At 39.5% G+C, this 25057-nt stretch overlaps 1 protein-coding gene across 1 annotated transcript in view; it reads right to left on the bottom strand.

The window, feature by feature from the left end:
- Positions 1-1818: 1818 nt before the first annotated feature.
- The window catches only part of LOC119698592, a 277473-nt gene continuing 254234 nt past the window's right edge, over positions 1819-25057 (bottom strand). Inside the window, exon 10 of the transcript XR_005256184.1 lies at positions 1819-5079. The gene's annotated coding sequence lies outside the window, so the exon portion shown is untranslated. The remainder of the gene's footprint in view (positions 5080-25057) is intronic.

The following is a 25057-nucleotide window of genomic DNA, read 5'->3' as shown; positions in this document are numbered from 1 at the left end:
GGTAAAGGCAAGAGATGGAGATTAGCCTCTTGTCACCTCCTCTGAAATTTTGGCCCAGCCTTGTTTCATTGAATAACTGAAATCTTAGTCCAGCACTTTACATAGGGATACATCTTTTGCTCTGATTTTGTTACTCCAGTAAATCTTGTGATTCCATCCTCTGTTAAATTGCTTCATTTCTCAATAGAAAGGAAATGAAAGCAAGGCGAAGCAAGCCAAGGAAAGGCATAGGAGTCCAGTATGGATCTTCAGAATTTTTGATGGAATTTATCCACCTTTCATTAGTGGATAGTATGTCAAAGCCTGGCTTCTCTCTTTGTTTATCCATAATACAGGTTACTCTTGCAGTTCCATAGACATAATTGTAGGCATATTTTAGTGTTAACCTACGATTACATTATCACCAAAGTAATCTATAGTTGTTGTCATAGTACTTGTTAGTATAGGAAACCTTTCAGAATGGAAATGAGGCATTGCTAAGCACATGCATGTAGCAGCCGTTTGCATCCCTAGATCATCTCTGCTGAATTGACTGAGAAGCCAATTCCAAAATCCCTCTAACCTGATATTCCAGCCTGAGCAGGTCAGTGATTAGCTGCTCTTCACAGCCAGATCCTTGTACCTTGAATGATGTGAAAACCACATTGTAGTTTACTCTTCCTATGCAGAGTCACTAAGAGGTGGCAGAGTTAAACATTTCAACAGCTATTCTAAATTCAGTAAACCAAATGAGCCGAAGCATTCCAACATCAGTGCTAATGCTTTTAAAATACAGTTTGTTTTCTGTTTTTACATCAGAAAGCTCATACTTACATGGACATCCTGCTAAAAGAGAGAGACTGCACACATATTTCCAGGGTAATCTAACTTGTACCAGAGGCTGCTAGGGATTAAGTGACTGGATGTTAAGCATGTTGACACTCTGATATATGGCTCTCTGCTCCTACTTTAACATCTTACAGCCATCGCACATGTTCAGTGTTGTTTGGGCTGTGGTGTTTCAACATAACACGAAGCAGGAACTACAGCAACATATAATTTACAATGTAGAATCTACATTTTACTTTCACATATAGAACACACAGAGAATTCTTCCTTTTAAAGTAAAGTTTCCTTGTTCATTCATCATACACCACTAATCACCACCACTTAGATGTCTTAGAGAAAATGATGTACCATGTATCAGAAAAACTGACAGGGCAAATGGCTGAAATTGAACACATCTGTACAAATTGTGAAGAAACTGCAGGACTCTTAAACAAACAATAATAATGGCAGTCACATTTCTTTTCTAAAAATGGAATCATTCCCCTGCCATTTACAACAGTTTATGCATGTCCACAATTCTTCAAGCTACTCTTCTTGAGTTGTTCAAGACCCAGATTGTGCTTCTGTCTCTTTGGAAAGATCAACAACTAGACAAGAACATAACAAAACAACATCCTGGCTAACTCTGTGTTCAGCAGGATAATAGCACTAAGGAATCTTCTCTTTGCTAACAAGGTTACATTCTGCTTCAGAAAGATCTTCATGCACATGTATGTCTGATTGCTCTTACTTTTTTGCACTGAGCTTACTCGCCATTATCTACTTCACTGCCCTGAAGCAAATTAGATATTATCTTCTGTTCCATTCTTAGCTATTAAATAGGAAATACTATGGTGTTGAAACTTTCATTAATGTATATATCACCTTGGTAATGGAATCCTTTGATATCTTCTTCAAGCTGATGATGTGCATTGGCTGTTCTTTGTCCGCTATATAATTTTCCTTCTCTGGGCTACAGTGTCCCAGGTTCTCTGCAGCAGACCGGACATAAAGTTTATGTCACCTCCACAACCACTCAGGTAGAGACTCAAGAAAATAATGTGTTCTAAAACAAGGCGTTTCTTCTGGAGCAGAAAGCTTTTCAGCTGAAATTCATGTGGTAAGATATAGGCTGCTCACGGATTTTCCCACTCCTGCCTCAAGCAGACTTTGTGCTTTGCCCTTCTAGAGACATGCATTCTCATTCACATGAGGTGCTGACATTTTCATAAGATAGCCGCAGTGCAGGTAAATTACTGTCAAAGCAGTAAGGCAATTCCCATTTCCACACTCTTCTAATCTGCCTCTGCCTCTCTTCAGCTCTTTATGCTGATTTGAGGCAGTAATTCTTTCCTTTTTAATGCCAGCTGAGGGCCAGGCTCACCGGCCTCTTAGCTTATGGTGTATCACCTCTGTGAAGCCCATGGGTTTTTTTGTTTATACCACAGAATTCACTTTTACCTGTTAAAAGAATAACTTAGCTCCATACATGGGAACATCCTGCATATTTCAACCAAGCACAGCATTGCTGTCATCTCATATTGAAGCTAAAGTATCTTTTACAAGGGAGTGCACTATTCTTAGCTTGTAACCTGCAATCATCTAAAAGGACCAGCAAAATCATATTGCACATCATAACTTGTGGTTTCAGCAAGGAAATAACTGAGTAGTTCATATTATTTGATAGCAAACATTTTCTGAAGAGAAACTATTGTCCTAACTTTTCTAAATAAAAAAATAAAATACATGGAAAACAATTTATGAGGCTTCCTAGACTCAAGGCTCTCAAGTTTTATTTTGTTGGTTGGCCTGCTGGGATTTTTTTTTGCTTGTTATGGAGATATTTTCTTTCATTATAGAGAGTGCAATATTGCTGATAACAAAGGATATACTGTTGATTGTAGATCTGGCCTGAATATCATTCAACTAACTTTCACACTAAGGTCAGAAATAACAGTTACGTTGTTATTAAATCTATATTCTAGCACAAATACTTTGCTTGCACTTTTCTTCATATGGCAGACAGGAGCTGAGGGGAGGCAATAGTGAGGGACAATAACAGTGGAGTCTCATTCATCCTAAAGCATTCCATAAAACTTAGTTTGTAATTTTCATCTACCATGCTGAGCTGCTCCCCCCTAAATTCCCAAGAGCAGCCAGGTGAATCAGGAAAGTATAAGAGTGAAGATTAAACAGATTTCCTTTCTGACACTTGCACTCAGATGAGGGGGAAGGGCTCCAAAATAACAGTTATTTTAACTGCATTTTTTTTTTGAAAAAAAATTTAAAATTGAGATGGTGCCTTTTAATTTGCTAATTAACAACTTTTACTGTGGAGAATACTGCCAAAATGGCTGAGATTATTTGATAAAGATTCATTAGAGAAGAAAAATAGAAATTAAAGGAATGAAGGTCTTAGATAATTCAGAATGTTCCAATGAAGCCAAGAGAGCCAAGGATGCAATTTAGGGTACATAGTTTCCAAATTTTTGTTTCCTGTATTTTCACATATTGCCTACTAAAGCAGCCATTACGAGCAACTCGATAGGTGCTGTGGGCTGATTATATGACAAATCAAGATCAGGTGAAATAACACACAGTGTTTGCCAAGAAGTATAATTTCGGGAATCCTGAAATTATTTCTGGATTTACCCTGAACAAGTGCAATTAGCATTTGAGAGCTAGATGCTGATAATGTTGCTAACTATCACTCTGGTTACTCACTCTATTCCAATTATTACAGCCCTACCCAGACACATAAGACTGGTTCCATTCTGTCCTTCACTAAACACAATTTTAATCCAAACCACTTTTCTCCAAAAAGAATGCCCGAAGACATTGAACTAGGCATTTAGATTATTCAGACACTCTCTACTGTTATTTTAATATTCCTTGAGTTGACAAGAAAATAGCCCAGTAGCCTAGTGGCTACTGAGCCTGTAGACTACCTTAGCCTCAGGCACTGTTCTGAACCAGTCAGAACACGATCTGAATATTATGTTAAAATATTTCATTTTTTCTAGTGAGTGCCTTAACAAGAGACTGCCAAACCATCTAAACACTAACCTCCTCAACCTGTTTCTGGTGATGTCTCACATTTATTGGTTATTTATCAATCCAGTGAGTAAATCGCAGTTTAGTTCAGTGGTCAGAGCATTGCTCTAAGAAACATGAAAGTGGCTTTTCATCCTCTTCCACTGATATTCATTAAAGCAATTGAAACAGTAATGACTTAAGAGCACTTTTACCAGGACACCTTAACCAGATGGCTCACATTTTCTACTATTAGTAAGACACCAGGATTCAGTCTTCACTAGGAGAAAAGAGGGAATGTCTCTCACACTGAATAAATAAATGATCGATACTTAAACAGACTGTGCATGGAGGAAGAAGAGGGCTAAAAAGGAGATAATAATGGAAAATGACCCTGTCTCAAATAGACAGTAGGCCAAAAGTGGAATTAAAATTCAACCTCCTGTCAGCCGAAGACAGGCTCAGTTACAACAAAGCCTTGCCTGCCCTCACTTCTTTTGCTGCTAGTTTTCCTACCTTGTCATACCCATTCATCAAACCACTTCATGACACCCGGCTTTAGAGCCCAAACATGCATTGACAAATTGTCCCTCAGTTCCATTTCTGGAGACATTTCTTCCTCTTCATCTGGGATAGGTTTTAAGATAGCTGAGGTGAAGCATCCCTCCAGATTGCAGTGTTTGACTAAAAAGAGTGGTCAATAGTGGTGAAACTGAACTAGGATGACTTCTTTTCAGATGCCTGAACTATGCAAGAGAAACCTCTGTAGTCCAGCTGCCCTGTCCACGTACAGCACCTGTTTACTCTGAAGAGATATAATGATAGCTATTGCATGTTTCAAAATTTTCAGAAAAGATATCAAGTATGCACTATTTTCACCACTTTGCTGTCAGATTCAAATTCATTTATAGGTTGTTATTACTCTTCAGTTCTTAAGAAACCCATCCTAAATTTTTACAGAAGTTTCAGTGAACAAAGACTAAGTTCCAACACAGTAACCATCCTTAATAGCTGGCTTTTTAATGGCATCCAAGACAAAGAATAGGAAATGTTTCAGGGATGGTGACAAAAGAGATGTGCCATCTCTTCATGAATAAGAGAAAGTGAAAAGCATTCCACAACTGAGCATACTCACCAGCTGGAAGAGATGGAGAGGCAGAAGGCAGGTGCAAAAAAAGCTGTTTTGGGGCTCTGTCTGGTTTTCTCTGTATTCCAAAGGACAAAGAGCAGAAGAGCTTTCTGTGAAAAGAAATGAATCTAGATTTAGTCCAGAACTGACTAGTCAATTTAAAGGGACCAGAATCCAAACTCACTCATTTTTAAGGATTAGGCCCATCACACACACACACTGTTTTTCAATATTGTCCTCTGCAATAAAAATTGAGATTGTTTTCTGAACAGGATGCCAGCTGCTTCCTGTTCATGCTACTAATACATAACACTGCCATTGTATCACATCAAGGGATCCTCACTCTGATCACCAGCCAGCAGAACAAATGCACTATATTAAGTAAATCCTCATAAAAGGCTACAGAATCAATTGGTGTAATTCAGCCTAGTCACACTGACTTCAGCAACATTTTACTCCTGCTTAGGACCTAATCTGATTCGTAATTTATCATTCATGTGATTAACTAATTGTTGTACACTTATAAATAGGAAATCCAATTCTATAGGTTATGCACGGATCACATAGTTAGTCACACTTACATATTATGAACTCAGGTGCACTTGCAATGAAAAGGTACAAAACCAGAAGAAACCTTCCTGTGGCATGAGTTGTCTTGCTCTCCCTTGCCATAAAGAAGCAATCTCTGACCTTCTGCAGCCCTTTCTGTGAACATTGCCTTCCCTCCCAAGAGGCGATCTTCCCCAAGAAGCCACGGCCTCATTCCATGTAGCTCAAAACTGCTGTTACCATGGTTAATATTTCTGACTTGATTGGCACCACTAGTAATTGAACCGCAGTCTCTTGAGCACAGCAAGCTCTATTCATTAGCCCCTATTGTGTTAGGACATTGCATCAACCCACATTATTTTTCTGTGTAAAGGGGAAAAATCAGCCATGAATACAAAGTTATGTTGCCACACAAAATTTTGCAGCTTTGCAGTTGGATTAATTTTATGAGATTAAATAAAATATTGCACATAAATTTTATTTATGTCTATAATGGTACAATATGGGAAAAGGCACCTTCATTTTGACTGCATAATATTATGTACATCTAAAACCCAAAATAGTTTAGTATCAGCTTTCTGAGAAGACTTTTGGTTTCATCACAAATTAACAAAACATTTACAGTCTTCTGTCTCTTTTTCTCCCACTTAATATAGAGTTACACTTTATATGAATTTTCTTATTTTAGTCACTATGTGATGGAATACTATATAAGTAATGAAAAGAACAATATACAATATACAAGAAGCTTTCATTCTGGTAAGGAAACAAGACAGATAAGCTTTAAAATACAGCTTTCAACTGCCTATTCAGACAAAGACATTATGTATTTTATATCTTTTATTAGTTTTTATAAATGACACTATTGTATATGTAAAGGAATTAGACCAATTAGAAATTACTTCATAAACCTTGTCAAATTGGAGCTGACATTTTAATAGAAGTAGACAAAATATGAGAAATAGTTCATATTCTGATCCCATAAATACTTCCATAAATTATTAACCTCCAACATCAAGGAGATGGCCATACCAGCAAGTTGTTCCCGAGTTACCCTTCTGTTCATCCTGCTGCATTTTTAGTGTGATAATTACCCTCTTGGTTTCATCTTTGCAAAAGTTTTCATATTTTGTCTGTTTTATCTCTTCTTCCTTTCTCCCTTAGACAGGACCACAAGAGATGTCTGAGAAATATTCATAACATAGATTTTTTTTTTTCCCATGGGGAAAAGGGAAAAAAAGAGCACAGTAAGAGAAATTGAGGTGCTAAAGGAAGAAGTTCTGCTTTACTCTATCAGCCTGCTTTGGCATTGTGAGACAGATCTTGGAAGACTGAAGAGTTTGCAGGGCTTCAGAAATGTGAGCTAGAGAAAGTGAGCAAGAGAGAGCAAGAGACAATGTCATATATTGACAGTGAAAAAACTGCTTCTCATCATAGCTTGTCATTAGGTGGAGTAAGACATTCTTCACACTCTCAATGCCAAGATTCTCACCTTTCCAAAATTTACATTCTGTGTTGAAATACCAGTAATTTATTCCTTCAGTTTCCAGCCTCACCTGAGTCCACTGTATTATGCTGAGACAAATAAGTTTACAAGGACAAGTCACACAAAATCACACATGTTCTAGCAGAGACTCACTCATACAACAAAACAGTGCAAAAGGTCAGCACTGAGAGATTTGCCTCCCCAAGGGATGGATGTTCCTGTCAGTGGTTCTGACTTGTTTCAGCTCTCTCTGAGAGTGTTCAGTGCTTGGAACATCAGAAAAATCTAGTTGTGTCCCATTTTACAAAAATGACTATAGAAGCACACAAAATTGGTGGCACTGTATATTTAGATCCTTTTCCATAGCAAATAGATAATAACACTTATCTTTCCCTTTATCATTGTGAAGCTTACTTTATATTTGCAAGGTACTTGGTTGATAAGACCAACAGTTGCCAAAAGAAAATTCATGGCACTATGAAAATTCCTTATCTGGTGCATGCCTACTGCTGGGACTGCATATAAGGAGCACTAGGAGTGACAAATAGACTGTGAAATGCACTATTAACTGAACCTGCTTCATTCTGAGTGAGTGATTCTCTGATACCTAATATGCTGGTTGAGCCAACCTAGCAAGGTTCTGAGGACACACACTATTTCCCCCTTCCCCGCGTCAAGTGTAGATTAGATGGCCCAATAGATTTAAAGTCATAAGAAAGAGGACTGGCCAGCAGAAAAAAAAAAATACTCATTTCTCAAGGAAAAAAACGTTAAAACTAATTATTGATCATCTGTCTCATTCGTCAGTCTCTGTCCATGCCATTCAATATACAATGTAGACACCCTTTGGAAAACCATTATATGTGATCAAGTAATAGTTTTCATAGCACACGTACCAATGGATATGTCTGCAGGAACAGTATTGTATTTACTGTATTATAAAATAGTATTGTGAGATCCACAGATCAAGGCCTGTGGATCTCACAATACTAAAGTAGTCACACTTCCGATTACCTCATACCCCAACTGTAAGTTGTTTTAAATGTAATCTTCTGTTCATTTCTCTTTGAATGTGCATAATCTATACAGCTACATGTTTTCTTATATTTAGTCTTCATTTTGAGGTTAAACTGGTAACTTGATGCATGAGCCCACACTCAGTACCAACAGCCATGTGCTCCCAGATCATAGGCATACATGCTCCTGGAGCTTTCTGAGTTCTTTCTTTACTTCTCCAGGCTCTATTAGGAAGAGCATTGCCAGCAGGTGGAAGGGGGTGATCCTCCCTGCTACTCAGCCCAGATGAGGCCACACCTGGAGTGCTGTGTCCAGTTCTGGGCTTCCCAGTACAAGTGAGACATAGAGCTCCTGAAGCAGATCCAGCAGAGGCTACAAAGATGATTACTTGACAGGAGCATCTCTCTTACAAGGAAGGGCTGAGGGAGCTGGGCCTGTAGACTCGAGAAGAGGTGACTGAGAGTGGATCTCATTAATATCTATATGTATATGAAGGGAGGGTGCCAAAAGGATGAAGCCAGGCTCTGCTCAGTGGTGCTGGGCAATAGGACAAGAGGCAATGGGCAGAAACTGATGCACAGGAGGCTCCATCTCAACATGAGGAAGAACTCTATTGTCAAGTGACCATGCACTAGATTTCCTGGAGGTGTTGTGGAGTGTCCCTCACAGGACATATTCAAGAACTATCCAGACACAATCCTATGCAATGTGGTCCAGGATGACCTTCCTAAGCAGAGAGGTTGGACCAGATGCCCCACTGTGGTCCCTTCCAACCTTACCCAGTCTGTGATTTTTGCTCTTCTTTTCACAGCCTGATCACCATGTGGGATTTGTAGCATTAAGTAGTCCCACAAATGGTCATTTATAGCATGGATTAACTATACATCCTTGTGTTTCACAATTTACACAGTCCTCTTCAAGCTCCTGCTGGGATCAGTGCAAGCAAATCTCGTGTACGAGCAGACTGGTTATTTTCATGCCAGTCAGCTTTCTTTCTTTTTGTTGGCCAACACGCCTGCTACATAAATAATCATGGTTTAAGAATAGAGCTAAATTCTATTTCTCTGTTTGACATGCTGAACTAACTGCAAATATTCTCAGCTCAGCATTTTAGAGCAGTTTGTAAACAGCACAAAAACCAGATGTGACTCAAAGGACAGTCTCATGTAAATATAAAAAGTCATAATTCAAAGTACAATGTTAAGTCTCAGTAATTCACACCAATTTGAGCTTTCCACTTTAATGACCACAACCCTGACCTGACAAATACTACTGAGTAAATTTGTATGAAATTGAGTACATTACAGGGTCTCAAAATCTTAGTCACATAATAGTACTGGACTTTTCCCTGGAGCCCAGTACATACACACAGATTTTCTAGAGCTCTTGAGGAGTGTAGGTACACAGGCACTTCTGAAGGTCAGTGAGATTTCCATGGCTAAATCCCTAAGATATGTTTGGATCAGTCCCTTTCAATTAATAATTTAGGTACCATATACAGCTATTCACTTCTATATTTTAATATAGATAATAGGCTTCATTTGGACTGATCCTGAATCACACCTGCTTACATACCTTTACAAAGAGATAATACATGTTGGTAAAGTCATTTCTCATGAGAGAGAGAACATCTGAGTCTGGCTGTGGCTGTTTATTATCTTTGCTTCTATTCTCTTAGGGTTTTTCTCTTTATCTTCAACATTTCCCATTATCAAGATAATTTTTTCATGTGTGTTTTGTTATACAGAGTGGTTTTCTTCTTGGCCACACACTTTTCTCTCTGCATCACCAGACTGGATTCAGAAGGTTTTAGTGACTTAGCTGCTTCCTTTTCCATACATGTAAGTGGGATTCTATCCCGGACAGAATTGCAGAGCCCACTGATCAGCAACATCCATTACATTAGAACATTCTCTCCATTACAGCACAAAATCCATCAGTGAAGGAGCAAATCATTGATATAACACATGAAACAATATTGTGCCTGCATTATGGAAAAGGGGTGCTCCTTGGGGAAAGATCAGGTTCTGGGGAGAAACCCCCAGCAGGAGACTGCACATGAGGTCTTCTCCCCGTGAGCCCCTGAGAAATGACAGACATGGGTACAGAACGCTGCTACAGAAGGGCTCCACCAAGAGATGTGCACGGGAGAGCAGCTGCTTGGACACACTGCTCACTGCTACATATTTGATTCCAGTGAATAAAATGGTCACTGTTTCACTCCATAAATGTGAGGAACAAATGCAGCAGAGTCCAGGCGTATGAATGCTGTTCACTGCACTGATATTGAATCAAAACATTTGAAACTGGTTTGAGTATTCAAACTGGCAATAAAAATAAAAGTCATTTTAGTAAAATATTATCTTAATGTTTGACCCAGAGTCCCAAAGATTTAGGCCATGTGAAGATCGAATCCTCAGTGTTCATCTCCTTCACAACTGGAAAGCAGTAAGATTTAATTATTTTATGGCTGGAAGATAAATAACAATCCCTGTAGGAAACTGCAAGTAGTATTGCAAAAGATCAGCCTTATTTGGTTTTGCCTTCTTTTACACAGGGTGATATAGTTGCTGAATCATTATTAATAATTGTTTATGTCGCAGTAATGCCTTAAGCAACCCTCCAGGACAAATACTTAAAAGGATAAACCCTAAGCAGTAGCAGAGAAAGGGAGATTTTGTTTTCCCTGAAGCTGGAGCCTCTTGCACCTGCAGTTGAGCTGCTCCCCAAACTGCCAATGCCACCCATGTGTGTGATACATGGGGTGCTGCTGAGCAGGTGGTACTACTTTCCTTTCGTCTGCTGTGGAAACTCAACCACCCCTCAGATCCTTAAGTTCCCAAGAGATCTGTCAGGGAAAATAAAACAATCCTGGCATGCACTCAGCTCTGATAGTCAATCTGAATAATTCCCTAGCTTTGGTATCAGGCACCATGCAGCTCCCACTCACCTCAGTAGGAGGGAACTGGCCCGGTGCATTGCCCAATTTATCAACATGATACATGAAGTCTGTCTGGAAGATAAACAAGGGGACATATTGCAGTGACATACAAACTCTTCTCAAGTTGTGCATCCTAGGAGATAGATTACATGATGAACATGTGCAGTATGCCTTTTCCAGCTTGTGCTTCTGAGCTGAACTATGATGTCCTTCCTGAAGAAAAGCTGCATTTTATTACACAGATAAAGCTGGCTATCCTTTCAGGAGAAGCCTCTCAAAATTCGGTTCTCAGCTACTTGAGTGCCTAATGAGAAGAGATCATAACCCTTTGCCTGCTGACATTTTGTGTTGTCTTTCTCTTTGGGTGAAGCCATACATTTCCATTCAGATGAAGACAAAGGAAAAGGAGCAAGCCTTATGATATAAAACCATCACAGACCCTGCCTGCCTCCTACCAAAGCTGTTTGCAAAGGCAAAGGTACCTCAGTTCCATGCTTCCCCTCTAATTCACCATCACTTGAGAGAGAAGAGCAGACAACACACAGTAATTTTTAAAAGGCATTAGGAGTAATATTGTGACAAACAAGTCAGCAGCATTTCAACACCTCCAAACACAGAATGGCAGAAATGTGCCTGTCAAAGCACAGCTACAGAACAATTTCTGGACTTGCCATCCCCCGTGTAAAGTACAAAGGTGGGAAATCTCCAGGAACCTGAAAGACGCATAAAGACAACTTCCCTTCTCCCAGCCAAATTGATCTGGGGATCTTTTCACTTCTTATGCCTTTGAAAACTTACCCTCCAAATGTAGTGAATGTTAGAGCTGTTATGAAATCTGCTACACCTGGACTGCACTATTTCTGAAAACAGATTATCTGTAGATAGTAATCTTTTAATAACATATTTTTAAATTATCTGTTCTCCTTTTGTCATTGATATGTTTTCATATGCTCCAAATTCATTATAAGTATTAATGCTAATCTTGTGTCATCTGGCTGAAGAAAACAGGTTAGCATGGGAGCTTTTAAGAAATCAGTCACAAAAATAACCCTCTTAAAAATAAATATATTCGTATATGGGGAATATACAATCCAGATAACTAGAAAACAAAGAGGTTGGCACTGGATATACATTTAGACTGTGTTGAAGTATTATTTAAAATGCTAGGTGCCTTAATCCAGCTTTTTACATTCACACCAGTTACTCTAAGGCTACATGAATTTGTATCTTACCTGTTCAGTTCCAGAAACAGGCAAAAGTCAGTGTCCTGAGACTTTCAACTCACTCAATTCTTTCATCAGGTTGCCTACTGCTCCCTTGCAACCTTGCTCCCCTAACACTGGAGTCTCTCTAGGTAGCACGTTTGGGCTGGTGGCTCAGAGTTGCTCAGACTCTAGGCCAGCTGGATGCTATCACCAGGTACAGAGCATCCAGACCAGTCCTTGTAGCATATCCTTTTACCCTAAAGCATACAATTCAGCCCTTGAGATCTTAGGTCCTCAGTGGTAGCCACTGGGTTACCCCAGGGCTATGAGGCTGGTACCTGAGTTTGGCTCTACAGGGCTCCAAGGAAAAAGCAAAATGTATTGGTAATGACCTATCTCTGCTCCAGCTGCATCTGTGTTTTGTTACAGCTATGCAAATACGAGCAAACTAGAGACCTTTTTCTCGCTAGAGATCTTTCCTTAAGCATGGCCCAGCCCTCATTCAAACATTGTCAAGACCTGAACAGGATGGCCATATCCTAACTGCTTTTTAGGGATAGTTCTTTGTTACGTGTTCTGTCACCATCCATCTCCAGCTATGTGCTGGTTAAAGCCATTACAGGGGCCTTGCTTGGCAGTTTATGTGTGGACAAGCACATACCAGCGATTGAGCATACACTGTTTACACAGGTTAGATGTAGCTTCTGTGTCCTCAACTGCCAAGGGGGAGATGAATCCAAGGTACTCACTCTTGTCCTGGGCTGCCAGCAAGAAGTCTCACTGGGGCCTACTCCACTTAATATTCCAAAAAAATCTGGGGCCACTTTTTGCCCAAAACGCACTCACACAGGATGCTCAGGAAAGCCTGGGTGGCATTTTACACTGCGGTTGGTAAAATGAGACTTGGAAAGTGGTTAGAACTGGGACTAGCTAAGGTAGTGTACTTTAAAGTGTGTATCAAGACACTCCAAAAGAAGCAAAAGTAATGGGGTCTCCACATAATGTCAATAGATGTCAGAGCAGCCCAAAGGATTAATGAAACAGAAGGCATAGTTTTGTCATTTTGATACTCAGCTTCCATGCAGCCTTTTAAATTAGCCTCCTAAAAATCAAACACACTCTCCTCTGCACAGGACCACAACACACACAAAAAGGAATATGCAATGCAATTTGGAGAGAGAATATTGGCTGGAAAATTTTGGACTCTTTCTCTTACAGACACAATCTGTGCCAGTGTTGTGTATCTGTCTACCTGCACGAACGAAATAATTACCAGACTACAGCATTCTGCAGTAATGATCATTAACTGCAGTAGCAATATTGCAGACTCTAGGGCCTTATTGTAATCCTCCTCATTTCAGTGTTAAACTACTCTAACTTCATTAGCTTCACTGGAGATACTCCACTTTACACCTACATAATTGAGAGCAGAATCAAGCCTCCACTGCTGTGGAAAATACTGGGTAGTGCAGCACTTTTCAAATAAAATGTAATTAACATGAAATTCTAGATCCATATTGCAATTTGCAGAATGATCACTGTGGGTGCAACATGACTTCCAACTCCCTCTCTCATCTTAATTTAGTTAGAAATAGGGCTGCTTGTGTAATATTTTCTCCATAGCAGGAAACAGAGGCATATTTCTTTTTCTTTTCCTATTGTTATTTTTTTCTCTTTATAAATCTTTGTCAGCAAAGGATTACTAGCTCACCTGAGAGAGGCAGTTAAAGTCAGATACTTGCCCATAATTAGGGAAACTTGGAATCCTTGACAGTGAACACCTGGCTTCTCATTACTACCTGAATTTTATACTTCCAAGTGTTAATCTCTCCTCAGGGTTTGCCTTGGAGTTTCATTCTGGTGTTCAATGAAACCATCAGGTTTTCCAGGCACTGACACCTTTGAAATGTTTTCCACATGGGAACCAATATGAAACATGTGTGATTATTACTGATCTCGCTGTGTTGATTTCTATTATGGTAGCACCCTGGAAAAATAGTACAGACAGCAGTAATAAAATCTTTCATTGAATAACTTCATACAGCAGGAAGAGTTGTGTTTAAAGGGGCTGGTTTGATGTGAGGAAGGGGTGGGCATTGCTCTGATGAATGGTGTTATCATGATTATTACTTGGTTTAAAGGACTCTAAGAACTTGCACATTTTTAGCCTTGAGAGTAAGTTCTACCAGCACTTCTTTCCTCTTAAAAGCCATCACTGCTGCCATTCCTCATAGCTCTAGATGAAATACGTGAGCTAGCTGGGAGCAGGCTGATTGTGAAATCCCAGCTAACAGGGCTACAGTTCAGGCAGATTACTGTAATTTCCTTTACTTTACTGAGTGCAGAGTTTTCTTCCCAATCTTTACCAGCCTTATGGGCAGGGAAATTTTCTCATTCCCACAAGACCAAATGTGTTGGTAACTTTGTACTTTTTACTCCAGACATTGGAAAACACAGGCAAAAAGGATATCTCTGGGGGTTTTCTTCTGTTAATCAGAAGGATTTACTATCCTGTACCTGAATAAGAGTTGTTTAAATCACTCCAGGCCCAAAGCTCTTCTTGACTACTGCAAGGCAATAGAGGTAATAAGAAGTCAAAATCTTCTGAAAGAAAAACACCAAAGATTTTCCATGCAGCTGAAACTCACCCAGAAACATGAAAAAAAATTATTCTTTAACAACAATGCATTTGTTTTTGGAAAGCACCAGGTGCCAACGAGAAGAAAAGCACCCAGGTTGTCTTTTCTTGATCAAGTCCAAGCCCTGATGCACTTGACAATTTTTAAAGTTTTCAGTGAAGTCAGAAGAGCAGACTTACTGCAGGAGTAAGTAGCATTCTCAGTGAAAGAAAATATGTAAAAATTTGGGATCTGAAGTAGAAAACAAAAAAAAAAAAAGGAAGTAAAGCAGTGGAAGATTTGGTGACTGATCTAAATTAGTAGTATTTAACTGATAAAAGAACAGTTGTCATGGAATCCCAGAAGAAAAATACTGAAGAAAACTGAGAAACCCCAAGTTAACCTATGGTGAGCTTTAGATGTGAAACTAAGCAAGAATGCAAAACGTAATCAAAACATTGAAAACTCAAAAGTCCTGATAAAAGTAGTCTTTGTCTTGAAGTTCAGTAAAAAGAATGGAAAACACCTTTGAACTACAAGGTTCAACTCAAGGTCTAATGTGTCAATGATGCTCAAGATGAACATCAAATATAGTACAGTAGAACAAGAGAGTTTGTTCTTCACAAGAGATACAGGAAATTTCATGTCCCTATTTCCCAGAACTCAGTTTCATTTAAAAGTAACATGAGTCCAGTTCTTCCTACTGACAAAGGACACCTGAAATTTTTTCCCTGGGAAAAAAAAATTTCTTTCTTTAGTTGCACAGTTATTATTGGAGGTCTGGGCACAGGCCTGGGACACGCTGCTGTATATACTTTGAAGGAGACTACATAAGCTTGTTATCAGAACTGGAATGCAAGCATGTTTGCCCAGACCTTTTGTGAGGTCCAAGATGTATGGCATTTCCCAAATTCCTTGGGGATATCCAATAATCTTACCAGTTTCCTGGTTGCTTGTGGAGTAGCTACAGAGTACTGACTCCTACTCAGCTGAGCTCAGGTTGAAAAAATAAATATGTCTTCATAAATATATGCTTCAGATTATTCAGAAAATAAAAATTAAATAAACCAAAACCAAACAAAAAAAAAAAAAGGCACAGATACCATAGAAAAAGTGTACATTATATACCTATATTTGTATGTCATGCAAGGTAAAGTTTAACTTAGATGCTTCTTTCCTCAACACTTATTCAATCTCCATTGACTGCTTCATTTCCTGCATTAACCCCCTTCTCCTCAAGTCCCCATAGTCTGTTTCCCCTCTCTGTTGTAATACCCTGCCTTTGATTTTATGCAAATTTGGTTTGTCTGGGGTGATGATTATAGAACTGAAAATAGAGCAATACAATAATAGTCCTGTGCTAGAGCTTAAGACTCAAACAAAGCACAGAGGATCACTACCTGCTCTGCTGGGAGCAGTTCTGAGCACTCAGTGCACCTTGTGCAATTCTTCTGATCTTACTATTTGTCTTACAGTTAAGTGTGTCAGGAATTGATTGCCTTACAAGGCTACAGGGCAGATTTGTGCAACAGTCCAGGTCTCTGGGACTGCTGTCTTGCATCACAGATATGTGCCCTGTCACAGGCATGACACAATGACACAATGCCAGCTTTCCCACACCCAGCCATCATTGATTTAATTGTATCTGCATATAGATGGTGGTATATGTCTTTTGATATTTCTGCAAGTCTCACTTCCTTTGACATCAGCTTCTCTCATTATAGAGACTATAGTTCTCAGGTTTTTTGTTAAAAAACCTCCAGAGATGAGGTCATGAAATATGTTGTGGTGATGCCTCCTGTGAAGAGTTGGTGGCTCTGCCCCAGTAAAACTGACAAACTCAATTCACTCATGAAGTTACAAGGCAAATTTTTGGGCTCTGAAATGTTTCTATTAATTCAGCTCATGGGTTCTCACAAGATGAGGAACTCTGAGGAAATTATAATCTTAACAGCCATGATTTTATCAATTTTGGCTCAAGACACTGACTGATAAACCAGCTTTTATGTCCTGTCAAGAGAAATGAGGAATAAAAAAAAAATCCCAGAAGGATTTTAGAGACATGCACAAAAGCAATGAAGGAGAAGGGTCAAAAAACTCATAGGACAAGGAAACATATACATTCATGTGATGGGGAGCATCTGACTTAGCTAATGGATCAGCTCAAGAGGTGGAAATGCTGTCTTGTACAGAAAACAACAAGAGAAATATCTAAACAGAAGCAGGAGTACCAGCTTCCAGCACAAATGCTGTACCAAGGGAATAAGGAAAAGACAAAAAAATGTATATAGGATTTATCATATTTATCTTATGCTAGTAAGTAAGGAGAAAAAGAAAACCTGAACACAGATCCCTGAGACATTATTAATAAATATACCCATACCACCCTGTACACTTGAAAAATAAAATAGTGCGCTCACATACTTGTCACTAGTGATTTCTAGGAAAACATGTTTAAATTTGTCTAAAGAGTTGGTGTTTTGTTTAGTGGTGAGAACAAAAAAAATGTTGTTTTGGATGAGAGCAAATGTTTCATTTTGTGTTTTCCAATTCAGTCAACAACAAAATATACTTCATTGCTAGCATCACTTGCGAGTCAGGCATATACACAAGAAAACAAAAAACATAGATTTATGTTGTCTGTTGCACTGGAGAAACCCAAGGGGAAATTCTGTTTGACAGGCAAAAAAAAGAAAACAGAGAGGGAAGAATTCTTATTTCAAAATCTCTAACTGGATTAAAGTGACAGGGAACAAATGACTACAAGCCTCAGAAGCTGAGGACTTCCATTTCTAGGTGTGCTGGTGTTTCTATTATGAGCCTCCACTTCAAATATAACTACGGAGAGAAAATTGATTTTCTGGTTTTATGACCTTTTTAAAGGCACATTAATGTTCTACATAACTGAGTATTTGCACAGTACTTTATTATGTGAAATACCATTAATTTCAATGGGAGTTTGTGTAGTATGGTAACGATGTCATTAAACAGTGCTGTTAAACTCATTGGGCTATTTACCATCCTGAATTACACCTGGACACCCCCTCCCCCTGAGCAGCACAGCTTCTCCCACACCTCAGCCCCTGAAGCAGCATGGCCTCTCCCACACCTCTGTACCTGACTCATACAATGTGCCCCTGCTTCCCCTGGCTAGCAGGGGCCAAACATACAATGTGCCCCTGCTTCCCCTGGCTAGCAGGGGCCAAAGACCAAAGCTCAGCAGCTGCAGGTAATGACTAACAGGAGGTTTTGAGACGTGGTCCATGTTAAATCCATCTGCACAAGAGCAGGATTTGTCCAAAAGACAGTTACAGACGTTTACTGTGTGGCTATGCCATGAGTTGGAATGGTTTCATTTATCGCTCTATCCTAAAATGTCCCAGGTTTATTCTCACAAAATCTTTGTGAAGAAGAAAAAGAGCAACCTAATTTGTGGGGTTAAATTAAAGAACACACAGAAGATATGATCTGCGCACAACAAATTCTTCCAGCAGCCTGAGCCCTGAGCAGCATCCTGGCCAGAAACTGCTTTACAGACACATTAGTCCTGCAACAGTGGGAACATAAATATATGACATGTTTTATAGGTGATTATTTCCATTTTAATCCATGGATAATAACTTGCATGATCAAGAATTTCCAAGACTTTGTCCTTTCAATGTTGAGGCATTACACTACGTCTTCAGGAAATGCTTGGAATAGGGGAGCTGAGTAAACTACACCATCTTTGAAGTAGCTTAAGTATTGCACTCAGCATCTCCACTCTAAAGCATCATCAAACCTCTTTCCTGTGTGTGTCAAGCTGAAAGAAGAAGACGTGTTTTCCTTACTATTCTATCCATGCGGCTTGCCTTGAAGAGAGGAGAGAAACTGATGCACAGATAGATTAGGTAATGAGAGGCTGGAGTGCAGCCCTGTAGGAGGAGATCTGAGGCTTTTCATGATAAACTCAATTTGAGTCAATAATATTCAGTCAAAAGGACCAACTATATACTTGGAGTGCATTGAGCGCAATGTAGCAAACTGATCTAAAGTGATTGTCCCACTATACTCAGCACTGGTGAGGCCTCTCCTCAAGTTCTGTGTGTGGTTTTGGGCTTCACAATATCAGAGGGATGTAAAAAGTTTAGAGAGTGCCCGAAGGAGGGCAACAGAGATGGAAAAAGGACAGCTGGACATGACTTAGGAGGACTGGCTGAGGGTCCTAGGTTTGTTCAGCTCAAAAAGAGGAGACTGAGCAGCGACCACACTCCTGTCTGCAACTCTTCAAGTTGCAGAGCAGAGAGCAAGACACTGATCTCTTCTGCCCAGTGTCTGCTGATAGAACACAAGGGAATGGCTTTAAGCTGCATCAGATGAAGCTTGGACTGAATATGAGGAATAAGTTCTTCCCTGAGAGGGAGACTGAGCACTGAGAGAAACTCCCCAGGGAATAGCTCATTGCCCCTGGCCCATTGAGTGTTCAAGGGGTGCTTGTACAATGCACTTAGACACCTGATTTAAGTTTCAGGTTTCTCTGAGTGGAATATAGAGTTGGACTCAATGATCATTATGAACCCCTTCCAACTCAGGAGCTTTCATAAATTTATGAAAATACAGACAGCCCCATCCTCAGCCTTCCACTTGATCTAGAGTCAGCATGCCAGAACAGGCCTAAAACCAGCAAGGGCCTGATATGAAGGAAGCTCTCATCTTCACATCACAACTTGTCGCCCAAATTGTCTCTTGGACTTTAACTTCTGTCATTTTCTCTCCTTCTCAGTAATGGGTTTTTTTCTTTATAATGGTTTCTTCCTGTTCTGCTGAAGTCAATGAGAAATAAGATCAAACTCTTTTCTTTTTGGTTTTTTTTGTTTTTTGGTATCTAATTTGGATTGCAGTTGTACTGACTGACAGCTCTACTACAACTGCATTGAATTGCTGCCCAACTCAGTAATCTACTTTGTGTCTTAATTAACTAGAATCAAATTTGAATTGAATTGCTTTTCTTGGAGATCTTTTAGGGTGGTTGTCAATCCAAAGGTAAAGACTTTTATAAAATAGCTGCTGCTTTTTATTTTGTACAATTGCATTCGATAAAGATATTTTTCTTCATCTCTTACCTCTCAGTACTTGCATTTTCTTATTTCATATTTCCTTTCTTATTTCATGTTTCCTTTTTCCATTTTTAATGTATTCTTTTCTCTCTCTTATTTTTTTAATTAGCTTTCTATTTGAATTTAATTATTTTTTCTCTTTCAGTTAACTCCTGTCTTATGCAGAGCACTATCTCACCACCCCCTTCAATAAAGCTCTGACTCTCAGCTTCACCTGCCTCTTTGAATTCTCAACTCTCTAATTTATTTTCTCCTTTTCTAATTCCCCTCCCCCCAATAATTCTTTTTTAACTCATGAGTTTCTGTTCCAGACACAGAGCCTAGGTTTCTCCCTTTCACTTCCCTTACATCAATGCAATTCTGTGGGTCCCAAATGAGCAACACCAGATCTGTACCCTTCTGGTGTAGAGAAGAGTCAGTCCCATAAAGCAAACCCAGTTAAGATAACTGAGATGTTTCCTTTTGAACACAATGGGAAGTAGCTGTTCAAAGTATAACAGATAATAGGAAAAAATTTCACATTTCTGATCCCATGAAGGGGGAAGAGCATTGCAGTAAGCAGATAATAAATATTCCTTGTCTTTATCTATTCCCTACCAACATTTCTCTTCCCACACATCTTCTTTCTACAAAGTTGACACACAATGTCTCTTACGGGCAGAGATTCTGATCTTGTTTTTACTGCTTTTACACTGCCTTCACTGTTAATTTCTGTTTATTTCTCTTGAGTTATTTAAGCATTAGCAAGAGCAGACTCAGGCTCTCTGTTGGGCTGGGATTTTCTCTTTTTTTTTTCTTTTACTTTTTAAATTTGATGTCCCAGCTGATCTTAAACAGATGGCTTTTTTCATTTCAGGAGTAGCTTAAGTCTGCGCTCTCCAACATACAGCAGTTATCAGTTAATGAGATGACTTGTACCCTTGTCCACACTTGCAGCACTACGGTTGCTTAAATGAGCTGATGTGCTGCAACTGAGGATTAAACCATCTCTTTCAATCCTGCATGCACTGCAGCACAAGCTACTCACTCCAGCAACCACAGAAGCAATTGCAGTCCTGGAAAACCAAGATGAGCAGAAGCTCTTGTGCATTAAAAGTAAAGCACCTTCGGCAGTAGAAAAACGAAAAGAGGAACGTATCCTCTCCCTGCTGTTCAGATGCTGCTGAATTCCCCTACCATTTTCTTTTCAATTACATACTGTTTTGTGTATTTTCACATTCTTTTTAAATCCACCCACCCATGCTTCATTTTTGTAAGGTGGACTGTGAACCTGCCAGAGTTAAAAAGGGTACCCCAAAATTCATGTCTGTAGACTACACCATTCTAAAGCCATCCACATGGAGTATAGGAAACAAGTTCTGGTAAAAAAAGAAAATTCTGGATGTTGGAATACAATCTTTGGGACTCATGCTTCCAGGGTGAGGTAACCACTCTGGTACCATGAAGCTCAAAGTAGAGTTAGTTTTATAATCATGTTGCATTTGTAGACACCACAAGGAACCCAGAAATTTTGGCAAAATTGTTACAGAGGTTTTAATCCAAGTTGCACGCACCCTAATATTCAGCTATAAATTACTACCTGGCCATTTAAATTGGGGAGCTGAAGATAATTACATACATCTTTTGCTTGTTATTGATTACAGAAACACCACAACCTAACTATTTTCACCCCAGGGCTTACTAGGTTCAGACGTACCCTCTCCTTTCTATGCAGAACATAGAAAACAAAAATGCTTTAAGGAAGGCTTGGAAAATGGTGTCCATTTATCTGTGTGAAAGTATAATTTGTTCAGAGAACCTAAATTAATTGTTCCATTTCCTTACTACAGAGATAAAATTAATAATGCTTCTTCATATGTGAAGGCAACATTTGCACTGATGTGGTTGTATTTGCCAAAACAAGAAAAATCCTCAGTGGACAAATATTTTTTCTATAATATGCTATTACTCCCACCCCTGAAAAAATTCTGGATTAGACTTCTTTGACTTATGGAATTAGAGAGCTGAGGCACAATTCTTATAAGGAGCTTTATGTAGTACAAAGATTCGGCAAGATCCCAACACAGCTTTAAGCACTATGCAGACACCTATAGAAAGACAAGTCCATGTACCCATTCAACCCTGAAAGATATTTATACCAGTGCAAAATGAATGTATAACACTGTCATTCTGGTTTGATAGTAGCTGAGGTCCATTAGCCAATTAACTGTGTGCAGCACCAAAATAGTGCTGAAGGGACACAACAGTCCCTGCCCTGGCAGCTTCACAACTGCTTTCCCATCCTTTCCTTGTTACACTTGTGTGAGCTCTACACACAGGCACCAAGTCTTCAGACTTAGAAAGGATTCAAAATAAAACACACCAAAACAAAAACCCCATTGTGTACTTCCTGATTAATTTTTGAGTGCACCTGAAGCAATTACAAGAGTAGTACTGGTATTCTTCATAGAGTCTGTCCCTTAATGTGCACCATAATTAGAGGAAACTTGGATCCCAACAGACATGGTCTCTAAAGGCTTGAGAGATTGGTGAGGGGGGGGTGGAGCAGGGGGACAAGGAAGGTCATTAAACATAGGCAAGGCACCTCTGCTTGCCCCTCTCAGCACAGACCAATGCAAATATGTGATCTGAAAATTAACACAGTTAGGAAGGAAATATCCCAAAGGGAGAATCAATACCCAGCAAAAGATAATGGGAGCCCTGTGCAAGCAGCTGTGGTCTGCCCTCTGAACATTAGCACCTGTCAAAGACAGCAATCAATGCTGGTCAATGGGTAGCTCTCCTTACAGCTCTATTCACAGTGATCATTAGCTGGAATCAACGGTGGCATCCCATGCTGCCAAATGGTGTCCCTTTCTTGCTAAATGCAGACAAACGACTTCCCCAAACAATTGGTACTGATCTTTTTAATCTTCTGATTTGGCTTTTTGCTGTATACAAGGAGGATCTGTAGAATCCACAACTAGAAATTAAGTTATTCAGCCTAATTTCAGAATGTGTCAAGGCATAACAGGCACTTCAATTCAGCCAGAGCAAGGAATTTGGGCTTAACCATTTCCATCAGTGCCATGTTTTTCTTGTACTCTATTATCATTATTAATGAACCTTATTTATTACCTTTTCAAGAACAGTGGAAAAGCTGGAGATGCTCCAAGCAGGTTGGTATTTGAATTATTCTCCACAGGACAGAAAAATTTTGCAGGCAGTGACCTTTACATCTCAATTGCATCACTGAAGACTGTCTTGTCACAGCCTTTGTGCACAACTCCATACAATCACAGTGGAACATGGTAAAAAGGGGGAAAATGGATGTAAGCAAAGAACCATCTCTTTCAAGGGGTCCATTGGACAGGGTGAGGAATTAGCCTGATGTAGTCAGCAACAGGTCCTGAGAACATTTCTTTCATTCAGAAGGACCTTCTTGTCTCTCATACAAGTAGTAACAAACAATATCAAAGTCTGCAGATTTTTTAGAAATTTTAAGCATGTCATTTTGACCCATGACTGTATGAATCCTCTGAATAATCTACAAATACTGTTGTACTTCAATATCCTGATATAGTGTGAAATACAGGCAGTAAACTGAACTTCAAGGAAATCAAAGCTTCATTCCTCCAACTGCTATGTGACTACTCACGTGCTCAAAACTAGAAGTGTGCTTCATTATGAGTCTGTGAATCTTCTTTAAATACTAAAAGATAGAAGAATATCTCCAGAAGTTTTCAGGAAAACATAATAGCCACCAAAAATTACTCTACATCTCATGGTTCCCAGTCCCTCGCTCTCAATATAATAATATTCTGTTTCCCACTAGAGAACCCAGTAGCATTAACAAACACAGAAATGCAGATTGAGCTTACTGAGATGCCAGCAAGGGCGCTGAAAGGTAGACAGCTGAGCAGTGTACTGGAAAATGACCAGATATATTTAAACTGGCACGATCCAGTTAGCTACGTTCTGAACTGATGCCAAAAGTTCAGGGGCATTGTGAGCACATCTTACATAAGGGACACACATTTCTGCCATCTACTCCTGCCACTGAGCACAGCTGAGTGGAGAGCAGGGAGCAGAGGGCAGAGGATATCCTAGATTGTTCTTTCAAACTTGACACAGATTTCCATTTTGTCACGTTCCTAGCATGTGTGTTTATTTTCCTTGAATATTCAAGCATTTGGTGCTTTACAGTTGCCAGAGCTTATGAAAAGTGCATATTTAGCTCAAAGAGTTCCCAGATGTGAATTTCAAAATGACACTGTGTTGATTAGCTATAGAAGGCAGCCAGTCAAAGAGCAGGAGCAACAACATGTGACTTGGCATTCCCCAGCCAGCCAGAAAATAGTCACCCATTTAATTTTTCATGAATTTTCCAAAATCTGGGAATACAGCAGAAGTTAAAGGCAGGAACAAATGTTTGTGTTTTCTAATCTGCACTTTATGTCTTTCCTTATCATCACTACTATTTTGCCTCCTCCTTATGGGAAGGAGTCATGAGAAGACCTATAGGGTCACTGGAAAACGGTTTCCAGGATTTATTAAAGGTTCCTCCTTAACTAAAGTTATCCCACTATGAAGACACCTGGGGCTCTGCCCCACCTCTGGGGAAAAAAATGAAATTACAATGAAATGCCTTTATTTTCTCTAAATGTTATGCATTGTTTGCAGCTGATCATTCATCATCACAACTCCCCCCATGAATGATTCATGAGGGGACAGCTGTTCCCAGGGCCTCTGCTCCTGAGCTGCACATACCACAGGAGGCTTCCCCAGGCTGGCTATTCGAGAAGCTGAGCACCTGAGAAGTGATAATGCTTCTTCAGCTCAAAGACCTTCATTTTTTCAAATGAAGGCCAGGCCACAATGCACCCGAACAGTTCAGAGGTATGGAATGAGTAAGTGGATTATATAGAGAAATAAAAAATGTTTCAAAGCATACAATAAGCCAGACCATTGGAAATACTGGGATTAAATATCCTGCAGAGGATTCTTCTAGTTTCTGCAAAATACATGCATAAAACACACAAAACTGCATTAAATGTTGACATGTTCTGCAGATACTATTTGGTTTGTGTCTTATTTTTCAAGAAAAGGACAGAATTTAAACTGCAGGCACTACAAAGGACAGAGGAAAGGCAGTTTTCATATCCAGTTCTGATTTTCTTCTGAGTCTTGTCTTTGT

This window comes from Motacilla alba, chromosome 3, assembly GCF_015832195.1.
Source record: "Motacilla alba alba isolate MOTALB_02 chromosome 3, Motacilla_alba_V1.0_pri, whole genome shotgun sequence".
Taxonomy (NCBI): Eukaryota; Metazoa; Chordata; class Aves; order Passeriformes; family Motacillidae; genus Motacilla; species Motacilla alba.
This window is presented reverse-complemented; position numbering and strand designations above follow the sequence as displayed.